The sequence below is a fragment of the Myotis brandtii genome, unplaced genomic scaffold (genome assembly GCF_000412655.1).
Source record: "Myotis brandtii unplaced genomic scaffold, ASM41265v1 scaffold352, whole genome shotgun sequence".
Classification (NCBI taxonomy): Eukaryota; Metazoa; Chordata; class Mammalia; order Chiroptera; family Vespertilionidae; genus Myotis; species Myotis brandtii.
The window spans coordinates 959,631-969,877 of NW_005363542.1; the positions used below are offsets into that span (position 1 = coordinate 959,631).

Sequence of the window (10,247 nt, forward strand, 5' to 3'; positions counted from 1 at the left end):
AGCGTGTTCATGACCTTGATCTCTTTTTAGCACCTTTAACCTTACAGAAAAACTTCAGAGCCTTTTAAGGAATGTTGGGGTTTTGTCAGCATTTCCTATCTGTCTAAACTCAATTTTCACTCAAATCACAAATCACTAGAAAATAAGCAGCTACCACCGTTCTAAACTGGCAGGCGGTTTGATCAATGGGTGTTCTACGCCTCAGCAACAGTCCTGTGCAACTTATGAATTGGACGCATCAGCCACTTACTGCTTTGAAATTCCTTTCATCTCTTTGAAGGGATTTATCAGTCTTTCCAGTGTTCAAGCTGCACAATTTGTCATCTGGAAGGCAATACTTTTGCCATGACTCTATAACACGGCTTCAGCTACTTATCTTCAGTCTCAGGTTCTGGAAAGCTCTTGGTGATTTCTTTGCAAAAAATACAAACCGGGGTCATTCCTCTAACAAAAATTTGCTTCACTGATATCCTGTGGCTCCGATTCTGTGACTTTTTATGCACACAAGAACTTTTTGCTTCAGTGTTGAATCATGATTTCATATTTTTGAAGGCCCTTCATATGCAATTAACCTGGACATTGGTATTACCAACAACATACATAAACACAATTGCTATGTCCACATCTGCACCAACAGTGCTGCACCATGCTGTCTAGCCAATGGCGATGCATCATAGTAAACACATCCTGACTTCAGAGATAATAAAACATGGCGGTGGGGGTAGGGTATACACCTCAGAATTGATGGAATATAGTATCTGAGACATAAATAAATTCTCCTTTAATTTATGTAAAAAAAAAACATTTCCAAAGACAGACACCAGAAATTCCCCCCATCCCTGTGTACACATGCTGCTTCTCCACCGAGAGGTGAATTCACTCCGCCCTTCCATCTGAGCTGGCCTTGTGGCTCGCTTTCACCAGAAGAATGTGGCAGAGCAGCCAGGGTCCCTGCTGGATTTCCCAGCCCAGGGAACAGCCTCACCGTAAATCTTCCCATTCTGCCCCCACGCACTATTCCTCGCGAGCAAAGAACTAAGCTACAGCACATAATTAGCCTTAAATGGGGGCAGCAGCCACTTCTGCATTTCCTTATCTACAGATTCATAATAGATGCAAAATGCATCTAAGGTGAATGAAATATGTTATTATAGATGTTCAAAATGAGGGCAAACTCGCTCTTCTCTCTTTTGTTGTTGTTAATCCTCATTCAAGGATATATTTTTTCCCATTGACTTTTCGAGAGAGTGGAAAGGAGGAGGAGAGATGGAGAGAAAGAAACACTGATGTGAGAAAGACATATGGATTGGTTGCCTCCTGGGGACCAGGGATCGAACCTACAACTGAGGTAACATGCCCTTGACCAGAATCAAACCCAGGACCCTTCAGTCTATAGGCTGACTCTCTATCCACTGAGCAAAACCGGCTAGGGCTGTTTTCTCTTTCAAACTGATCCTTCTGTTTATCAAGGCAATGTTTTCTAAGTTAATTAACTGTGGAACAGAAAGTCCTCCATGCACACAACTTTAATTCATTCTCAATTACCAATTCCCATGTATGTCCTCCAAGTAGGCAAAAATATACAGTGTTGGGAGACAGGAAAAAAAGGCACAGAGGAGGAAAAACACAACAGTCTTGTTTTTGTTACATTTAAAATTTATCAAATGTTATAAACGGTTAAAATATACCCACCTTTAGGGTGGTTTTCAAAACAGTGAGAACATACACAAATCATTGTACGCTTCTTACTTAATTTGTTCTTCTTCGTCCTTCCATGTTGCTAAGAGACTGTCTTTTTCAAGGCTCAAATACACAGAATTTTCCAAATTTAGAAAACAGGAGGACTTGCAGAAAAGCTTCAAAAGGCAGCCGCTCAGAGGTAAAAATTTATCTGGTCATGATCAATCCACATTTCTCTCAACAACTTCCTGAAATATATTATCAAATGCTTGGATCACTCACGAAAACTTCAAAACTTATCATCTCCAGTATGTGGCTCTCTTAGTGATACCCCTTTGCTCCTTACGGAAGAGACAACCCCCGGAAAGTCAATCTTTAACGGGAAGACAATGAGGAGCCACTGGAGACGCTGCATGCATCTTGATTTCTGATTAGTGTTCAGAGCATGTTGACCACAACTAGGGATAAACTGTAACCAAAGCATCACTACGGGGAGCTGGGAAAGATAACAATATCAACAGTGATATTTTGTTCCTTAATTTAGCCCCGTGATGGTGAACCTATGACACGCGTGTCAGAGGTGACATGTGAACTCATTTTTTTGGTTGATTTTTCTTTGTTAAATGGCATTGAAATATATAAAATAAATATCAAAAATATAAGTCTTTGTTTTACTATGGTTGCAAATATCAAAAAATTTCTATATGTGACACGGCACCAGAGTTAAGTTAGGGTTTTTCAAAATGCTGACACGCCGAGCTCAAAAGGTTCGCCATCACTGATTTAGACACTGGGGCATGCAGTATAACGTATTGTTAAACATACAGATTACAGGATCATGATATTACAAAAGACTTTTTTATTATTTCCCTTGAGACTCCTGGGTGTACTTATTTATGTTTATAGTTTATTAAATACCTGACAGAGAGTCTGGGGCAAGAAACAAAAAGGTAAAGTTGCCCCTGACAACTGAAGATCAAAAAATCCCCAACACAATTGATAGATACTAGAATGTACATCGATGGGGAAAAGGTTCAATTTACAGGATATTGACAGACAAGCCTCACACACATCTCTTTATTTTCATTGACTTTTAAAGAGAGAGAGGGAGAGGGAGAGAACATCGATGTGAGAGACAAACATTGATCAGCTGCCTCCTACATGCCCTACACCGGGGATCAAGCCGGGCATGTTCCCTGACCGGAAATGAACTGGCAACCTTGCAGTGCACAAGACAACACCCAACTAACTGAGCCACACCAGCCAAGGCAACACACCTCTCTTTGAAAAGGATGCATTTTTATTACATTTTTAAACATCCAAGTACGTATTAAAGGAATTTTTATAGGGGTACCTCTACCACTAACCACAGTGGACCACAGGGACAGGCCAGCTTTGCTGAGACAAATCAACTGCCTTTATTTGTATGAGAAACAATACAACCAGACCCAACTGAAGAAGAGAAAGCTCAGAAGCCTCGCACCCCAACCAGCCCAGGCCGTAAAGCGTGCAGAGCCTTCTCGGGAGGCAGGGATAGCAGGACTAAAAAGATCGAGTGTAGCCCCAATTCCGCCACTCAGGCGAGCCGTTTTGTCCCTCTGAATACTGACTTCCTCCTCAGGGAAGAGAGGAAAGATGCTGGGAGAGTGTGGGGCTGGGGGAAGCAGTTAATGTCTTCTGAGCATATCCTGTGTGGCCGGCCAATGTCCTTATATCATCTCATCTAATCCTCACAACCGTTTTCGATTTTACAAAGAGGGAAGGGAGGCCCGGGAAGGCCCTGCAGGTAGGATGTAAACTCTGGTCTCTCTGGCTTCAAAGCATCACTGCCCACCTGCTACACTTACCTCACCAATCCGTTTCCAGAGATGGAGGGCCAAACTGCTCAGTGCTCACACACTTCTCTCTCCGGGAGCTGGGCTATCCTTTCCAAGTCACATCCCAGAGCTCATCCTCTCCAGCAAACTCTCTGGCCTCCCCCTCCACCGAAAAATGAGAGGAGCAGAGTTGGCCACCCCCACTATGCCTCTTTGGGATATTGATTATTTTAAGCTTATTGTTAAGAAATGAAAAGACTCAGGAAAAATCTTTGACCTTCCCCCTGATTGCTCAATTTAGAGGACCTGCTTCTGGAAGAAAGCTCCTCTAGTTTAGTGTGAACAAGGTGTGACAGGCAGGGAGGAGCCTAGCAAGGCCCCCTGACCAAAGTCCTCTCTGTGTCCCAGGGCTAAAGGTGGCCCAGAAAACACCCTTTCACCAAACATTTGCTTTTCTGTCTCCATGTGAATTGCCCTCCTGCCCATTCAAGTCCCAAACCATCACCCCCCTTCTCCTTAGCTAGGTATGTCCTATAAGACGTAACTATCCAGTCTGTCCTCAGTTCTCGTGGTCTTACGGGACCTCTGTATGAACATGCGTAACAAATCTGGACATCTCTCCTGTTAATCTGTCTCATGTTACTTTGATTCTTCGTCCAGCCAGAACAACTTAGAAAGGTGGGAGGGAAATTATTTGTTCCCCCACACATGCTCTTGGTTTTTTCCTGCTAGTGAAAACCCCGTATCTACAGAACACAATGAACTTGGAGGCCGACAAAAGGTCAGGGTCATCACTTTTCTTTCCAAATAACCTGATCTGTGTTTGTAACAGGTTTCCTGCTCAGAACCGAACAGAGATTCCAGTCCTGCAGGCTTGGCGGCTCTAGCTGCCGTGGCGGCTCTGTGCGGCACAATGAACACTGGTATCCATGGGACCCTAAGACCCCCGGGCACCAACCGAGTCTCCAGGGAGGTGAGTGTACATTTATAACGAAGGAATGACCATTAGCAGCACCAACCCAACTAGTTCTCATATTCCTATTTTTAAATTACTTTTTGAATTAGAGGAAAAGCCCGAGGATCACGAATCCTGAAACTCGCTGTCTAGTTTCATAAAAAGCTTGCCACTTCACAAATAAAATCTGAAGCCAAAGAGAAACCAGGGCCGTTTGTGCCCTAGACAACAGAGGCCTTTTTGGTAAAATCATGATTTTGTGCTGATGGGAACTGCCAGTGAGTGGTACTTGCTCTAAAATGATACACATTTTACAGAAGTTGTTTCAATGGAAGTGCAACCATAGTTGTACACACATACTTAACCTTCAGGCTACCACGCTGAATGTAGAGGGCAGAGCTGTTCTCCCAGTGAGACACACCCTAACATTCCTTACAGGTAAAGGAAACCCCTCCTAAGCATATCATCCAGTCAGTGACTACAGCAGTGCCCCCTTATCCAAAATTTTGCTTTCTGTGGTTTCAGTTACCCGAGGTCAACTGCAGTCCACAAATATTAAATGGAAAATTCCAGAAGTAAACAATTCATAAGTCTTACACTGCCCGCCATTCTGAACAGTGTGATGAAATCCCTCCCTGTCCAGCTCCACCCTGCCCAGGACGTGGCCCATCTCTTTGTCCAGCGCAACCACACTGTAGACACTGCCCACCCATTCGTCACTTAGCAGCCCCCCTGTGTTATCAAGTTGACTGTCGCAGGGTCTCAGTGCTTGTGCTCAAGTAACCCTTAATTTACTTAATAATGGCCCCAAAGCACAAGAAGAACAATGCCAACAACTGAGATACACCAAAGAGAAGCCATAATGTGCATCCTTTAACTGAAAAGGTGAATGTTCTCAGCTTAATAAAGAGAAGAAATTATATGTCAAGGTTGCTACGATCTCTGATAAGAATGAATCTTCTATTAGAGACATTATGAAGAAGGAAAAAGAAATTAGTGCTAGTTTTGGGGTCCCACCTCAAACTGCCAAAATTATGGCCACAGTGCATGGTAAGTGCTAGGTAGATGGAAAAGGCGTTGCATTGGTGGGTGGAAGACCTGAACAGAAAACATGCCTGACTGACTGCAACGGTTGCACCAGAAAGCACCGAGCCTATATGAAGACTTCAGCAAGGGATCACCTAAAACGAGTGACCACATTCACACAACTTTACTACGGTGTGTTATAATTGTTCCATTTTATTATAGTTACTGGTGTTAATCTACTGTGCCTAATCTACAAATTCAACTTTATTGTGGGTATGTATGTATGTATGTATAGGAAAAAATATAGTATATACAGGGTTAGGTACTATCCACGGTGTCAGGCATCCACTGGGGGTCTTGGGACATATCCCTCGTGGATAAGGGGGGACTGCTATGTTAACATGCTGTAAGGTACCATGGTAGCAAGTCCCTGGCATCCCTGAGGCTCCTGAATATCATTCACCCTGGAAGCTGGAGGGGCAAGTGTAAGGAGGCTTTAGTTCCTAATGGAGGCAAGGAGGGGAAATTCTATAAGCTACTCATTCTGACACAAGCTTCTAAGAGTAGGACAAAATAGGACAATCAAAGAAAACCAATGAGAAATAATGTAAATGTGCCATGGTTTGTTTACTTTAGACCAGTGGTTCTCAACCTTGGCTGCACATTAGAATCACCTGGGAATCTTTTGAAAATCCTGATTTCTGGGCCTCATCCTCCGGAAATTCTGTTTGTTACGAATGACGAGGCCCAGAAATCAGGATTTTAACAAGATTCCCAGGTGATTCTAATGTGCAGCCAAGGTTGAGAACCACTGCTTTAGACTGTCCTTCTCACACCAATTCAGAGGGCTGAATAACCAAATGTAACATGCGTTTTTAAATTAGTTTAGGATTTTTAAAAATATACACAGCAAAAACGCTCTGGTACTATTTATGAGAACATCTTCCAGGCAACGTGCACAAACTCAGAACTCGCCCCCAGCCACTCTGAATGCGCAGTGAGGACCAAAGTCAGCGAACGGGTGGGGTGCCCCCGCCCTGCCCCGGTGGCAGGCTACCTGGATCAGCATCCTGACTTCCCCTTGCTGGCCGAGGCCTTGGACAAGTCGTTTAACCTGTAAGAATCACGTCTCATCTACCTGGTAACACCCCTGACATCACAGAACTACTTTGGAGAATTAATTAAGGTAATATATGCACAATCCTTAACCCAGTGCCTGGAACACAGGAAGGCTGCCATTCTTGTTGAGGCTCTCATGACTGTAATAATTATTTTTATTGCTTAGAATGACAGAGTGACCGTGGATACAGAGCCAGTAATGGTCCACAATAGATGGAGGACCTATTCATAATTTGAAACACCAGTTCAGAGATACCCACGCAGACCCACCTCCTCTGCCAAAGGAGTACCTCCCCATCACGTAGGCTGAACGAGTCTAATCAGACATGACCACCGCTTTTTCATGGGGCACTTACGTAGCAAGCACATTGGTGGGTTTGGGGGACACAACCATGATGCCCACCCATCGTGGATAGTTCCCTTTGTAAGGCAACGCTAAGGACAAGTGCCGACCCCTCCTAGGTGCATGGACAGACAGAGAGCAGGCTGGCGAAGAGGCAAGTGGCACGGCCCCCGCACTCCAGGCACCCGGAATCCCAGGTCCTCCTGTCTGAAGTAACGAGTACGTTCATTTCTTAAGAGATGCCTCCATCAACCAGCAAGGCGGAGAGCCTCTGTAATGCTCTAAGACTGAGACAGAAACAGCTGGTGAAGAGGTGGAAGCGAGTCGGTGGCCAAATGCGCTCAAAGGAGAACGGGGCTTGGTGAAAAGACAAGGCGACGGGAAGGCGCGCACACTCTGGGTCCGGAAATATCCGGAAATATTATCCTAAGGTTTCCGCCCCTGATGTAATCTCACCCTCCATGTTTTAGTGCCTCTGTGACATTTGAAGGAAGGGCAGGAAAATAACAATGATGGAGAAAATGGATTCTGGTTAAGTAACAAGTAGGCCCGACAGCCGGCTTTCACTTACCGAGGATACGAAGTCTGTGCACACTTTCAGATCCAGCTGGATAGAAAAATGATCAAGAATATCTACCCACCCAAACCTTTGCAATGGCAGCCAAAAGAAAAAAAAGAAAAAAGAAAGACCAGCAATCAACTTTACTTAAGATTTGCAAACTTGGTAAGAAACCAGCATGTGTCTAGTTGTCGCTGCAAGGAGCAAGGAGGGAGAGTGGAAGGGTGCAGAGTCTGAGAGAATTGAAGCCTCGCAAAAATAGTACTTAGGCCCTCGCTGGTTTGGCTCAGTGGATAGAGCTTCGGCTGGCGGACTGAAGGGTTGAAGGTTTGATTCTGGTCAAGGGCACATACCTAGGTTGCAGGCTCAATCCCTGGCCCAGGTCAGGGAGCATGCAGGAGGCCACCAATCGATGTGTCTCTCTCACATTGATGCTCCTCTCTCTCTGTCTCTCCCCCTTCCTTCCACTCTCTCTAAAAATCAATGGAAATATATCTTCGGGTGAGGATTAAAAACATAAAAAAATAGGTCTTGCCGAAACCAGTTTGGCTCAGTGGATAGAGCGTCGGCCTGCGGACTGTAAGGTCCCAGGTTCAATTCCGGTCAAGGGCATGTACCTGGGTTGCGGGCACATCCCCAGTAGGAGATGTGCAGGAGGCAGCTGATCGATGTTTCTCTCTCATCGATGTTTCTAACTCTCTATCTCTCTCCCTTCCTCTCTGTAAAAAATAAATAAAATATATTTTTTTAAAAAAATAGGTCTTAGGAGTACTCCCTTCAGCAGTACTGGTCCCCTAATTACTAGGTAACACATTTCTGAAAGGGTTTCCTTCTTTCTGGAGTCACCCTGCAATAGAAAGTCTTAATGGTTGAGGAAACCTCATACCATAAGAACAGGGTGTAAAAACATAATACAAACTTAAATTGCTTAAAACTGCTCACATTGCCACCACTTCCACGGATGCATGTGCATTGCTGGCACCTCTCGCGTGGAACTGAGAGCGCACTGCGAGAGCCTCCCGCAGGCTATGCGCCATTCTGCCCTGAGACAGAGAGCGGTGTGTGCTCGCAAGGCGGTCACGCAGACGCACACAAAGCCCACGAGCAGAGCCGTGGGGTAGAACGCTGATCTTGACGAAAGCAACTATTTTCCTGCAATGCTCTAACCCAGTGGTTCTCAACCTTCTGGCCCTTTAAATACAGTTCCTCATGTTGTGACCCAACCCTAAAATTATTTTCGTTGCTACTTCATAACTGTAATGTTGCTACTGTTATGAATCGTAATGTAAATATCTGATATGCAGGATGGCCTTAGGCGACCCCCGTGAAAGGGTCGTTCGACAGCCAAAGGGGTTGCGACCCACAGGTTGAGAACCGCTGCTCTAACCGATTGCCGCCTGGGACCTAAGAAAAGAAGGAACTCGGCAGTGGACAAAGCTCTGCACATTCTGTCCTGATACGTGGGCGAAAGGTCTGCTGTCAGATGGCAAGTGAAGGCAGGAGAAACTGCCTCCCTCATAACAGGAAAGAAATCTCAAAGCCACAGAGATGTGCGACCCATTCAGGAGTCACAGGGGATCCTCGGAATGATGAGCACCGTGTCCTGGTTATGTCTGCAGTGGTCTGTTTGTTTTGTTTACTAGTCCATAAAAGAATAGTGTCTAAAATCGATGATGTTTTAGTAAATGAAATGTTAATTTCTTGGAAAAATCAATTAAACCTATAAACTTCAAAACAAAACTTTTCCCGCTCTGGCCTAGATAGAGCTCAACAGCTACAGCAGCTCCGTGCCACGCCAGCCACATCCACGTGCCCCCCCACGCAGGGAAGACGGGTTCAGAGCCCCACTTCCTGCATTCTGGCTGGGCCACCTGCTAGTCGTGTGACCCTGTACAAGTCACTTACTTTTCTGGGCTTCAGTTTCCTCATCTATTAAATTGGGGTAATAGTACCCCTTTCACTGGATTGTTACAATAAGTGAATGCGATAATATTTGTAAAGAGTTTAGAACAATACCTGGCACCTAGTAAACATCATTTAGTACTTGTTACATAAAACTAGCACCCAGACTTTGGTTTCAAGCTACTCTCCAAAGAAAGGAATCAGGGATTCTTAGCAGCAGTTCTCAACCTGTGGGTCGCGACCCCTTTCACAGGGGTCGCCTAAGACCATCGGAAAACACATATTGTTTTTGTGATTAATCACTATGCTTTAATTATGTTCAATTTGTAACAATGAAATTGGGGGTCACCACAACATGAGGAACTGTATTAAAGGGTTGCAGGCATTAGGAAGGTTGAGAACCACTGTCTTAGAGGGTAAACAATTACATACCCTGGGGCAGGAAAATGAAGACTGGGCAGGGCCCAACCTGGGACTGCCAGAAAGGGAGAAGGTATTCGAGGAGGTCAGGGGTGGTGCTGAAAGGACAAGTCACTGGCCAACATGACATCACATGGGCATCAAAGGCACTAACGCTACCCCAACGTGAAAGGAACGACTTCATGAGGACACCCAAACAAGAAGAGTTAGAGTAGACAACAAAGTGTTATGCAGAATGGAGAAGAGGATCAGTTCAGTTTTGTTTTGTTTTTTAAATTTCAATACATGGAAGAGTGCTAAGTGTTTGCTTCTTCCAAATATTTCTCTGTTTAAGCAGAGAAGGGTGAACACAGGGAACTTAGTAATACTAGTCCCAGCAAAGGCAAAGCATAGTGACAACAGGAAAGCCCTGAGGACTCTTCACAA

The 10,247-nt window shown here is 44.8% G+C and overlaps 1 protein-coding gene across 1 annotated transcript in view; it reads right to left on the reverse strand.

Moving 5' to 3' along the window:
• The window catches only part of PPM1H (protein phosphatase, Mg2+/Mn2+ dependent, 1H), a 241,360-nt gene that overhangs the window by 206,109 nt on the left and 25,004 nt on the right, over nucleotides 1-10,247 (reverse strand). The window lies entirely within an intron of this gene.